Genomic DNA, 14,528 nt, shown 5'->3' with positions numbered 1-14,528 from the left:
GTAGAGAAATTCTCTATGTGTAATTTCCTTGGAAAAATATAGTTTTCTAATTTGCTGCATTTTAGCTGTTATCTCGTACGTATTTGATGTAGCATACCGAATTATATGAAAATAGTAAAGGTTAAATAATGTTTCTTCTTGTAAGGAATAATCGCATGCTTTTGTATGTGCTGTTGCTGTGTAAATTGCAAAACTGGTAATCGAAAGATCCACGTTGAAATTCCCTCGAAGGCACATTTGTGATTTCTCACGTTTTCTGGCTTCAAAAATCTTAGATCTCTTTAAGATTCCACACTGGTTTTAGGTATGAGGAAACGAGAAATTATTGTGTATCCATCCGTGTAGTGTTCAGCTAGCAATTAAAAGACCCGTGTTTCGAGTCTTAAATGAGGGTATAGTTAATTTTTTGTTACCTGAGTTCTAATTATTCGTTATATTTAATAATACAGTGGAAATCGTTTACCACGAAACTGAGGGGACTGAAATATTTTTTCGTGTTAAAGGAAACTTTGAAAAAAACTTTTTCAACAAAGTTAAGTTTATTAGAGTATATTTTATTTAGATAGATATGTATATATGCATATATTTAATAAAAATCAATGAATCAAAAACATCCACAAGAACTTCATGAAATTTAATGCAAAATTATCAAGTCTTTTGAAAAACAAAACATTTTCTGAATTTTTGGAAAAGAATCTGATTGTCCTTTTTAGCTTTGTCTGAATTGTCTTTTTTTAGCTTTGAACAAACTTCCAAAATGACTTTGTCTGCCATAGTTGGGGCTGTACACACATTGTCATCAACTACTGCAACGAATTCTTCCGATAATACAGTAGGGCAGTCCTAGGGGCGTAGCTAGAGTGGGGCAAGGGGAGGCATCTGGCCCCTTGCGCAGAATCCAAGGGGCGCCAAACTGATGTTACAACATTTTAGAATTAAATGTTTTCCATTTTTGGCAAGCAGTAGGGGGCGCGAAACCTTCAGTTGTCCCTGGGCGCTGAAAACCCTAGCTACGACTCTGCGCAGTCCAATAATACAGAAACGTTCTCAAATATTTTATTAAATGTCGGCTTAGTTTCAATATCCTCCTTCTCCGTTTCTTTTGGCGCCAAAGAATCTGATACTTTTAAGGATCGTGCATGACGAAAACAATTTTCATTCGTTCGTACTGAATTCCATACAGAGTGCAACATATGAAGAGACAGACATGCTGAGTGCAACGTATGAACCAAGCTCAAACAAAACAGGCTCTTGTCACAGGCTATTCCGAGGGTATTTCAAAGCCAAGTTAGCCTCCTTTCTACGAAACATGTGAAACCACCTTTTAAATCTCGTCTGCGAGGCTGGTGTTTTCCGTATTTTGTTCATTTCAAGAAAGGATATCTTTTCGTGTTAAGCGATTTTTGTTTCGTGTTAAGAGAAACAAAATGCATGAAAATATATAGTAGTTTGTCGGAACCGTTGTATTATTTCGTGTTAACCGATATTTCGTCTTAAGCGTTTTTGCGTTAAACGTATTTCACTGTATTGATAATTTGGAACTTTATACAAATTCCTTTTGTATTCTTTGGTATAACGGGCACATCTGAAATCGTATTTTCTAAATGTCTCGTCAAGAGTATTTATATGTGAGTGGTAAGTGTAATATGGAGTGTTTCTAACTGGAATCAATTATAGCTCAGATTCGTTTAGGTCAAGATTATTTTGTAATAGCGCTTTTAGACTTGTAGTCATTATTTATAGCCTAAGATCTCAGAGGCCCAGATTAAATAGCTTTAATCTGATAGGTAAAAGTTCCGAAGTACGTGAAGATAAAATGTTCATGCATGTTTTGGTAGCAAAAGTGAAATTATTCTATTTTTATATAAATTTATATTAAAATAAAGGAACTAATTAAGTAATTTCAAGCAGGCATATATATTTAACTAATTAAGAATATGTAAACGCGAAAGTAAGGATAGTAATAAACAAACACTCAAAGCCGAAAAAAACATGAGTGTTGTATGTTAAACTAACTTTATGCACGTCGTTTAGAAATTTGCTTGAATTGAGCTTGCTCTAGGTTCTACTGCATTAGTACTTGTATGTAGATCACCATAGCTAAAGTACTTGCATTGCGCAAAAAATGAAACGTTTGTTGATTTTTGCATGTTTATCCTAAATACTAGGGAATTCAGTGTTACATTTAGCAAAACTTTCATGTGATATTCATATATAAAAGAACGCTTTCTTAACGTTGCGCCGTCATGAAAGTGTTAGCACTTATAAAAACTGTTGGAATTTGGAATAAAAAGAACACTTAAGAAAATGGCGACATTGCTTGACTAGAAAAAAAGATTGTTACGAGTATGGTTGGCTGAAGAATGTTTATGCGTATGGTTCCCAGAGTTTGGTAGGAATCTGGCAATTTGGCGATTCTTACTAAGGTGGCTGCTATTTGAGATAAACAAACTGTTTTCAGAATTAAATTATCTTTTATTTTCCTTCTTCTGCAATATAGTACTGCCGTCCCAAATGTCTCGGCAGTTGCAACTTAATGCATTAGTCGAGAACAACCAATATCTATCAAACAGTTATCCACTTCATCACTGAGAACATTGCCCAAGATGCACCAAAGACAGCAACCGGTTTTGCGCACACAAAAATTAGTTTCGTAGAACGTAGAAGTTTCGTCTCAATTTTTAAAGAGAACATCCCTGAGTGCGGATCCGAGGATCTACCGCTCCTCATCCCTTACCACAACCTCTCGAGAGGACTTGGGCTCGCCAGTAAGTGCAGCCATACTGCACAGATACGTTATACTGTGCATTTAATAATATTTAATACTTCTCTGGCATTCGAACACTGGTCCAAAGATATGGCAGCCAACATGCTCATTTACGATGTACCAGGGCGTCAGTTCTGCGATATAATTAAGAATTTTTTTTCCTTTTATTAACCTGAGTTACGTTTAATTAGTTTTTCTTTTACCGAAATTAGAATTTCTGCCAGTAACAAAGATGTTTAAATCGTGAGCTACCCCCCCCCCCCAGAGTTGCTGTTATCGATGCTAGTTATCCTTTCCATATTGTTTGCAAGCCTGACGCTCTAAATTTTAAAGAATTTATTGTTCTGCGTTTATCGGTTAAATGGTTAAATTTTAGATGTATTAGGTTTGAATGACCGTTTACCTCCTTTCGTTTAAACAATAGTTCAGCGAACAAATGTAACATGAACTGCTAATTTATAGCCTGCAAATGTAAAATTATTTTCCGTCAAATTACACTGCTAACCCATTGTCCTTGATGATTGTAATATATTTAAAAAGGGGGTCGCGAAAAGAGCTATTTGAGCTCCCCTCCTTCAATTTAGTCGCAATAACCTCGGTTAATGGAAAGCATTATTGCGAGCAATGGCATTCGAAGTCGTTCCATGAAATCGCTTCTCAAACATTCGCCTCCCGTAAGTGCACATAATTAAAATATTCCAACCGCTTGGAAAGGGGGTTAGAGCGAATGTTCGAATGTCCTGCAGCGTCGCCTAGTACCAGTGTTGCCTACCCCCGTCGTCCTCAGAAAGCATGGTTCTAAGGAGCTCATCGATTAGCAGTTCGATATCGGCTGGTGTCTGGACATTAAAGTGAAAGTAAAGTGCTGTTTCGTGTGTGCTGTTGCCACTTACTTCGTTTGATTAGATAAAACATTGTGTTTTCTGGTATCTTTAAAGAGCTGGGTGTTACTGTAAAACATGCAACATTTAGATTCAAGAATTCCTGTGCATTCAGTACTAAATAAAATGCGTGTAAATCATTTTCTTTTTCAAATATTTGCTTTAATATGGAATATGAATTACAATTAGACCCCTACGTACCTTGGGTGACGTTACTATGCCTTGTCTGAAAAGAGAAATTTGTTTATTGCGAAATGATCGCAAGAAAGGAACGTAAAACAAAATTCCCTGTGAGAAATTAATCAGGCCTTGTATTATAGTATTACATTTTTTTTTGTTACTCTTCTGCTTAACTGAAAGATCTGTTGTGTTGAACTTTCAACTACGTAGCATTTAGATATTTTATTGCGCTTAAATTTCTGTATTTACTGGTAATTTTAATTTCTATTTTTAACGTAATTTTTTTCTGTTTCTTATGAAATTTTGTTGCTGATATTGCACGTATTATTATTTAACAGAGGTAATTCTAATGAGATAATTCTCTGAGAACCCTAGTCTATTATTGAGTCCATTTGTGGTTTGAATCAGAATATTTAACTATAAAGAGACGTTTAATTATTTTTGTAAATAAAGTTTACCTTGAATAAGTTTTTAGAACACTGTTTCGAACTTTAAACAGACTTTCAATTTTTACTGCGTATAATTCTTAGTGAACCGATTCTTACGTATATTTGCGTATCAGCAAGTTTTTGGGTACTGTTTGGACTCCTAATCAAGCGAATAGAACAGTTAATAAAAAATGTAGTTATGAAATTAAAAATCGTTTGATTCGTAATATATTTTTGATTGCAATGTGTAGCGTGTGTATCTTTGGCTCTTGAATCCATTAACTGTGTACTTTGCATATAACTGATTGTAATCTCTTCCCCTTCCAACGTCATCAACGTCATCAACTCAATGACATTACCAACGTTCTTTTGTAAATATTATTTTTTAATGTCATTTATAACTTAGTTTTTTTTTTTTTTCATTTCTTAATGATATTTCTTTCGTTATTTACAATGTGCTCTCTTTTGTTTCGAATATTTATGTAATTCACTAACTAAAACGAACCGATTAAAATGTTTGAAAATACAGATAAATTAATAACTATTTTTTGTTAATTATTATATGGATTATTCGGGTTTCCTGTATCACTTATGAATACTTAGCACTTTTTGGTACCCTTTTTTCAGACGTTCGCAACATTCGTAAAATTTCCATTTCTTTTGTTATCCAGCAGAACCTTTTTGTCAAGGAGATGTCATTTTTGTTCTCGTTGAGCTCGTTGTTCTAACCTTCGTAAGAGCTTTCAAGACCCCAAAGTTCGTTTAATTTGAATGAAACTATTTAGATGGCTTATTATTATTCCTTTTCTAAACTTAGTATGTTTCACCATAATCAGTTTCAAGTCAGGTGTATTTCTTCAGACAACGGATTCACTGTTCGGAACGCTTATTAATGTAGGATGTCCTTCTTAATCTAGCAGTTCTTGATTGCTCTGTTGACGTTATCTTAGTTCTGTTAGTTTTCCCTCTTCGTAAAACCTTGTGTTTTTCAAGAAAAAATCAGAAAAGAGCTGCTGCCATATCGGGACAATTCGATGGATTTTCAATCATATTGGTTACTGATAGGCTGGAACAGGCAGGGTCCTCCTGGTCATGAACGTCGCCAACATTGGATCTGTGTTCTCCAGAAATGCATCGACACGGCAGTACTCGTCTGAAAAATGCTGAATAACTAAGCTCTGAATGAAAAATAAGTATCTAAACGGATGTGATAATTGAAAGATTGAACGTCACTCTATACTATCTGCATGACTGATATTCACGTAGATAATTTACAGCAGAATTTTTATCAGGGTTTCTCTGCAGTCTGTGTTTGCATCACGTCTGGAATAAGTGTATTTGTGTATTGTATCACACAGACTAAGATCTGTCTGTTATGTACACGTTAGAGGAGTTGATCACCTGCCAGTCCCCTTTCCATTAATTCAGTTCCACTGACCCATCTGTTTCTGGGGAAGAGCTCCATCGTAAAACGTACTAAATAAATGAATGGAGAAAACATAGACTCTTTTGAGCTCCTGTCCAATATTTACTTTAGGGATTGATGTTCGGGGTTAAGCCTGACCTGTCGTGCAAATTGCCTTTATTATATTGCTAGGGGCATGGTTTATGTGATCCTCAATTTTTCGCAAAATAAGCGTATCCAGCTATATTTGATGACCTTCCTTAAACCTCGGTGCAGTTTTTGATGTCGTATAAAAATGTACTCTGCTGATTAGTTTGCACAGGAGAGTGTGTTTGTAGCTGCATGATACATTTAGGCTTTTTTTAACCTTTCTTTTAGATGTTTTAATACTATTTTTGTTTGAAAACTTATCCTGCCCTGTCTAAATTTTAATAATAAACAGCTACTTGTTCTAAGTAGTGTGGTTATTAAAAAACGGACTTTCAAAACTGAAACTACATCTCATGTGGGTATGTGTCATGAAACTACATCTCATGTGAAACTACATCTCATGTGGTAAAAGTCATGAATTGATGTCCAATATCATAGCAATTTTGAAATCTATCAAATAGAAAATATTTTATTTTCTGCCTAAAATTAGTCCGAATCATGCCTAAATTAAAATGTGACGTCCCGGATTGTGCGAGGCAATTCCGAATTAGTGCAGTGTCCCGTTTCAAGGTATGTCACGGATTTTGTAAATAGTCGACATGAGTTTTATTAGTGCTGCGTTCAATAATCAAATAGTTCTGTAAGTTTCACCTATTCACCTATATAAGAGAACGTGCGATGTAGGAAAGGATTTGTGAACTAATTTTTGGATTGCTACTCAAACTGCATTTTGTGCTTACAAAATGGAGTATAGGATTTTTAATAGATCACTGTTAGAAAATATTGTAGAATGAAAAATTGGAAAACTTAATTATTTACATGAAAGCAGTTTGAGGAAGAACTATTTTAGAAGAAACATTTCAAAGAAATGTTGTTTTTAGAAAGATGCGTGACATCAGAAAATTTAAAACAGTTGTTCGAGTATAAAAATAAAATAGCGAAACGGACAGAACCATTTTCCATTAAAAAATTATGCTTATTTCAAATCTGTAACATTAGTAACTTTAGGAAACAATTGCAGCAGCAGAATATTTCTATAATAAATACATTGCAATGATAAAAGCTGTATCTCTTTGTGAAAAAGAACAATATCTGTAAGTGATAAAAGGTAACAACCAACAGGGATTGGCAAGCTATGTTTGAATGACACATCTCTCCTCAGAAGCATGAATGCTAGTAAGGAAGGTCCATTCGCAGGCGACAACATCTAGATGATCTATTTCGATGACGTTGATCCATGTCCGACTTTATCGAGACCTCAGAGAGGTTCAGTACCTAAACTAATGATTATCGTAACAATGTCAGAAATTCATAGAATGGTGCAGACAACAACAAAATCGGAGTGTCAGCAACTGACAATGAGGTAATGTATTTCAGCGAACCACCATTTACTTTTTCTCCTACCAGAAAAATTGATCTATGAAGACTGCCTTCAGCTGTGAAACACAGAGAATTGTTTACGATGGCTTGGAAAGCTGTTTTATGGCATTTCTTAAGTCAAGTCCGTTAATCATTCTGAAAAGCTGTGACATAGCTAAAAGATATCTGGTCTTTTTCCAAGGCCGTATGCATATTTCATAATACGGACAGTATTTGCCAACGCTGTTTCCTGATTCCAGGTTGATAATTTTTTGGACATGTTCACGAAGTTAATATTAGAGTCGCGATATAAATATTTGAAGTGCCAGGTTGATCTCCATATCTTCTTAATTCTTGCAAATGATAAAGGAGGGAAAAGTACCTTTACCTTTACTACTCAATTTCTATCTTTGTCTATTACGCGTCGACCTGTTGTTGCTGTAAACACTTCCAGGGATTCCAGTACGTTCCAACTTTTTAACAAATCATGTATTTTTGTAGCGACGTCAAAAGTCTTAGGAATCTCCTTGTGCAAGAAACAATTTAAATAAGAGGCTTAATGGTTGTTATTGAAATAAATCAAACCATTTAGTTCTTCGCGTAATGAAATAGCTTACAAATGTTTTGAAGTTTGACACTGACTATTTTTATATTCTCGAAGTTTATTTGCTCATATATTTCCGATATAACTGCAAGAATTTTGGAACAAAAATTGCGGCATAATTACGTATTTCACGTTCCTATTTATAACGGATCCCCCCTTCCCCAACATCTGCAATAAAAGTTAAGTACAGTTTGCCATTAGATTGTTTTCTCAGATTAAATACGAGCTTCTGACATGCAGCAGTATTTTCAGTATTTTTCGATTATTGCTTGTTACACTTTGTAAAATTCTCCTGAATTAATAGGTCATATAAAGAAGAAAACTGGAATGTGCAACTAGTACTATTGGTTTAATTCCGTAACTTAGTTAATTAGTAATGAAAGTTTTTAAATAGAGTATATTTCCAAATATAAGTCAAAAAGTAAGATTTTGGTAAAACAATTTAAAATCTATTATCATTCAGACTTAAATTCGCCCTAGGAATCCAGTTATTAGAGTGATAAACATAAATGAAGGCACACTTTGCATTATTTTCAAAAATATCGTAAAACACTTTCTTAAAAAACACTTTTTTTATTCAAAACATATATGTTATTAAATTCCTACTATTAGCTCACACTCTCTTTATATGTTGTTCAAATTTTCAGAAATGTTCAAAAATAAATACTTTTTATTCATCCACTCAAGCTCAGATACATTTTTTTAAAACTTGTAGTGGATGACACTTAATGTTAATAAAGTTTTTTCACATATTGAAATTTAAAAAATTTTTTTAAGTTTTTATTATTTTAAATGTTAAAATTAAAAAATAGTTTAAATGTTAATTTCTTAAATTTTCAATTAAAATTTTTTTGTATTTAAATTTTTTTTGTATTTTAAAAATTTTTTCTTTATTGACCTAAGTAGGAATTAAAAAAATATTTAATTATTAATTAATTAATTTTCAATCATTAATAAAATGCTTTTTATTCATCCACTCAAGTTCAAATACATTAATCTAAACTTGTAGTGGATGACACTTGATATTAAAACAGGTTTTCACAATTTTTTTTTGTTTTGTTTGAAACATTTTTTGCGTATTTTTAAAATTTTTCTTGGTTGACCTAAGTAGGAACTGACTTAAAAAACTTTCTTTTTATATTGCTTGTTTATATGATCTTCAGAATAATGAAAAGACAACTATAAATTGTGAAATTTAATTTATTATTTGATAAAATAACTTTTACAATTTTTTCCCCATTTTTTAGAAAATGTAAAGTGTGTCTTCACTTACCTCCATCACTGTAATATCGCTAAAAAGGGGCAAATAATTCGTCGTCTAGCTTTAATAAACTTCCCAGACGAGGTGGAGAAGATTGACACTTCACCTGCCAGCACCAGAAAATAAAAGCGCTTTTTGGCGCCTATAATTCCTCTTACTCATTTCTTCAAAATTTTAAGCATTTGACAACAGCGTGAGAGATTTTATTTTTCAGTTACGATAACTTTTAAACAAGCATAAGATTCCCCCTTCCCCTCAGATGCGTTTTCGTTTTCAGGTGTAACGTGGTATTTTTCATTTCTGTTGTATAGTTAAAGGTGTTCGGAGACACACGCGCACAACAACAATTTAAAAAAATGTATTACGCCCAGAGGGGCCCTTTTTTAACGTTTTGTGTGTGTTACCATTATTTCTCAAATTTCATGTTCTTCGCATTTAAACCATAAAATTCAATCCAACAGCAATATCACAAAATATTTTTAATATCTTCAGAATTTCCGATACACAGTCTCTCGCGCTGAAGATAATTCCCCCCCCCCGGTACAGTGTTGCCCTTGGTCGGTTTGAAATCGTTGAGTTTCTTAACCAAAAACTCATAAATGAACAAAATATGAAATAGATAATAAAACAAACTCCAAATTCGGGCTTCCAGAGGCCCATATTTGGATGGAGACGTACGCCATTCAAAATCGGATGGCTCTAGGTTACGTTATTTTATTACAATGCGAAAAAAATACATACATTTATGCAGATTCTTTCATATTTAATTTCTTTAAATATAACACGGGGCGATAATATTTGGTGGAAACACTGTGAAAAGTGAAACGTGCATTAAAAGTTTTCAACGCAAAATGGGAAAAAGAAATTAATAGCCTTTCTAGGCTAACGCCCTTTAGGCTACAAACTACGTATCCTGCTAGTTAACTTACTGCTCAGCAGTAAGTCGTGATTACTGCTGAGCAGTGCTACGGACGGACTTGGCAGATGGTATTATCTACGAGGTTGATAGCGGTCATGCTAACGATGAATAGAGGACGATCGCATTCACTGATTACTTAACAGAGAATAACTTCCTAGAATTGCTGCAAATTTCCTAGAATTACTGCAAAACTGATATTAAGAATTTTTATTAATGTATATTAGGATTAAAAAAAGTAACAATAATTCCGGTTATATAAGATATAATATTTTTATTATCGAATTATTTATAAATAATTTTGAACTTATGTATATGCCGACCTTCAAACTTCAGTAGCAAAATATTTACTAAATATTCTTAGCTGATACTCAAAAATATGCTATATTGTACTCATTTTGCAAAGTTAAACATAGAATCACACAGCAGAAAGTAGAAGAAAAATTTACTAATATTTGACAATTCATTAAGTTTACTAATCAAGATATCGAAGTTGAATGATAATTAATAAGTCCCTGTAGGAAGTGTGAGTGAGGCGTGTGAGCTTTCATATAATTGAAATAAAACCAGCTTCAATATGAAAAATTTATTAACTTGTTAAAAAAATCCGCAGTTTAATTTGCCACTTTTGAGATAACGGAGTTGTTCCCTTTATGGAGATAAAAGCACCGCGAAATATCACACAAGTTTGTAATCCTAAAAATGTTTTCTGCGCTCAAGAAAATTATTACTCTGGCAGTGAATGAAAGTAAAAATGCACACAGCTACCGATACAACAGGTGCATTTTATTATTTTTCCCATTTTCATCTACATTCTTTTGTCTTTGGAGGTTTTATAATGCAAGTAACCCAAGTTTCTTATCGGAGTAACGTATTTCACTATTTGCCCTCTCTCGTCAATAGATGTATTCCGGTTCAATTGGGCTTGCGCCCTTTATTATTTATTACATTGCCTACAGAAATTCACTTTATCTTAGTGGCAACGGAAAGAATGGAACTGTCTGAATACAACTTCTGCATATTCCAAAATGGCAGAGAAAAGGTAATAAATTGATTTTCGATATCCAGTTCCTTTTCCCCTTTCATAACAAACAGGAATAAATAAAAACCGAAAAAGGAGGAGTGTGTGACGAATCCCGAAAAAGGGAAAAAAAATTTCCCTTGCCTCTAAGTGGCTAGTTCTTTATAAATCTAACGGAGAATTTTTTTATTCTTTTATTGTTGTCTCTGTTGCTGTTGTTATTCCTTTATTTTTTATCTATTCGCCCGAAACCTGAAATTGATTGTTTCTTTTCTTAAGGTGCTCATTTCAATAAAACCTAGGCATTCAAAGAAAAATTTAAAAAAAAAATAAAGTTTCTGGTTTTTGGAATAGGAAATGCATTAAGGCGATGAAATGCAAGGCGATTTTAAAAAGCTATTTCGGTGAGGGATGGTTTTTGAAAGCGAAATCCGGCAGCGAAAAAGGCATCGATGTGCCTTGCCGGATAATGAGAGACCGGGCACATCCGGTCGATGGTTTAATCCAATTAGTTTTTCTTCGCTGGAAAAATCAACTTCGATGGTGGCTCGTTAAATCGTTGTTTCTGACGTGGTAGGAATATTTTCATTTCAAATAAAATGTACTTTTTTGCCATTGAAGTAGTAAGCTGCCAAAGTAGTCTTACGGAGAAGAGTGGTTTATCTGTCTAAAATAACGTACTATTTTGGGATCTGCCTCATCTGTGATGCAGATATTTCTTTTGAAAATTCTCCTTGAAGGTATAACTTAATTGACATAAACAGCCCGCTAGTGCTTTGCCATAATCCAGTAATCTCATTTTTTATATGATTTTCTTCAATATTTTTATATATGCATATATATAAGATAAATAATACGCAACTCTGAATTATACTTAGTTAGCAATAGCCTCTTAATTTCTGTTTTTGGTTTGGGAACTCCCCCCCCCTCCTCTCTATTCTAAAAGTAGTAATAAATGTTTTCGAAACTGCGCCATATCTGAAAATTAATTTCGCATCATGTTATTTTAATCTTCTGCATTGCGCATAATTTTTAGCCAATCAACTTAACGAAAATAACTATATTATTAAAATCTGTGCACGTCTCTCTATTGGTGACATCAACTACTCCGGAACGGGGGGAGAGATGAGTTTCTAGAGATATCCACAGATTTCAAAAATTCGTGGGAAGCCATTTCGACTATTCTCACCTTCGCTCAGCCGCGATTTTAATTCAAAACTCTGAAAACGATCATTTTCGCCCTCACTTTTCCGAGCAGCAACAGTCTCGCGCGCTGGAGATAAAAAAGGTCCTTCTCCATTTTAACCCAAATTCTCTAAATCTGCATCACCATGGGCTGTTTAGAAATATTAGGATTTTCTGTCGATTACCATATTTTTGCTTTTATTACTTATTCGGCAATTAAAAAAATTGAAAGCAAATAAATCATATATTGAAAAATATACCTAAGTAAGTGATTAATTGAGTGTAAGATAATTTTAAACTAAACTGAACTAAGTAAAACTTAAAAAGGATAAGATTAAAAACTAAATAACTTAAATACAAAAAAATCTGAGGTTTACACCACATGACTTCCTTGTGCGAAATATTAAATTATACGCATTTTTTCCTGCATTTCATTGAAACTTATTGACTTGAATTAAATCTACTTCGTCGATACCGCATAAACTACAATAGAATAAATGCACTCTTTAAAATTCACTGTATTTGTTTACCACAGCGACACTCTAGCGTTAGGTTCACTTCACAGCGTTACATCTCATTCATTTTATAACTCAGAATGCATAAAATGCCACATGTTCTCTTCAAATACTATAATAAATCTAAAGCGCTGTATAAAAGAAATTAAACAAATAAAAGAGAAACAGTTTATTCTTTCATAGACGATTCAGCGCCGCTTACCTAATGCGCATGCGCTGCTCTTAAGCATTTTCCTCTGTCTGAGACAGAGTGGTGACAATATTTGATGTTAATACAATACACTTATTTCCTCGATTTTCATTAGGGATTTATTTCGCATTCAATTAATTCATTCTCACTTCGTGGCAAGGTAAAAATTACATAAAAAACTCAAAATATCTTAATTAAAAATTAAAAGATATAGAAAAACATAAAATACCAAATACAGTTAAAACAATTAAAAAAACAATTCTTACAATGAAAATTAGAGTTTCTGCTCAAAAACAAGCAATTCAGCCAGCAGGCAAAAAGGCAGATTTTTCGGTGCACAAAACTAAACGTTTCTGCTAAGTTTCAAATGTAAACAAATATGGCTGCTATGGTAAGAAAAATTAGGCTTAACCGCACTTAAACAACTTTTAAATTGTTGATAATTTTACAACTATTGCATGCAGATTAATTAAAGTATGAAAACCTTAAACTGAAGATAAAAACAACATTATTCAATTATTTTTAAAGCGGATAATGCTTAATTTACCAATATATAAGAATAAAATCTAAGCTCGCTGAGCCAAGTAACAGAGATTTATATATATATATATATATATATATATATATATATATATTGTAGATTAGTTCGCAGCAGTAATTAATCATTTATTTGTATTTTAATTTCATTGAAAACTTAATTAACCTTAAATTTTCTTTTTACGATTTTACGAATAGAGAATGTTTGTTAAATATATGTATATATATAATTTATTTACTAAAGAAGATAAAGGAAATGTAACTTATGGGCAAGAAAGAAAAAAAAATCATTGAGCAATATGCAAGGAATAGTCTCAAACTACAGTGATCTTATCAGCATACCATATTTAAACGGAAGCTCTGTAGAAAAGTTTCTGCCCGATGAGTTCGTCACTTCTTTATGTACCGTTACTAAAATGATATTTGATAATGAAGATGACAGATGCCTGCTTCGAATTATCACTTTTGGAAAAATGTCGATTAGAGACTTTTAACCACAGTTGAAATTCCTGTAAATCCTGTAGAGAAGAAGACCATCCTCCCAGCGATCCTAAATTTCGAATTACGCTATCTTAAATGAAGTAATTAACTATATTTACCTAGGATAACCAAGAAATCATTACAAAGGTAAGAAAGGTATTATTCTGAGTGGTTGCTAAAACTGCGCAGAAAAGTACGTAAAAGCTACTTAACTTGCTTAGGTATAGGCAATACTTTCTGAACGCATTACACACCTGCATGGTAGGAAGTTGTGACAAGTGAAAAGGTTTACTTCACCCACCATAAAATATATACGTCCATTAGAAATCAAATTCCTTGCGAAATTCTTTGTGAAGACGTTTCTTCATCAGTTACCATACCATATCCATCTGGAGACTGTAGTTGTACCCTACAAGGAATGCAAACCCTCCAACACTCTGAATGGTGACAGTTTAGAAGCAAGAGGCCTACTCAGATAAAACATAATGAGAAAAATATTAAAATAAAATAAATTTAAGAGGACAAAAGTTCCAGGGCATTATTTTTTAAATGAGTTTCATACCATTTTTTACTCTAAAATTCACATGGCCCCGTGATTCCCAGAAAGGAATTATTTGCCATTTTTTTATTACTGAGTGGATTAGCGCAT

The 14,528-nt window shown here is 33.2% G+C and overlaps 1 protein-coding gene across 8 annotated transcripts in view; it reads left to right on the top strand.

Annotated features, from left to right (window-relative positions):
- The window catches only part of LOC118189934 (neogenin-like), a 482,712-nt gene that overhangs the window by 45,817 nt on the left and 422,367 nt on the right, over window positions 1–14,528 (top strand). The window lies entirely within an intron of this gene.

This window comes from Stegodyphus dumicola, chromosome 1, assembly GCF_044657685.1.
Source record: "Stegodyphus dumicola isolate Sdum_Otavi_A_Nest chromosome 1, ASM4465768v1".
Lineage (NCBI taxonomy): Eukaryota > Metazoa > Arthropoda > Arachnida > Araneae > Eresidae > Stegodyphus > Stegodyphus dumicola.
The sequence above is the reverse complement of the archived record's forward strand: the minus strand, read 5'-3'. Positions and strand labels throughout refer to the sequence as shown.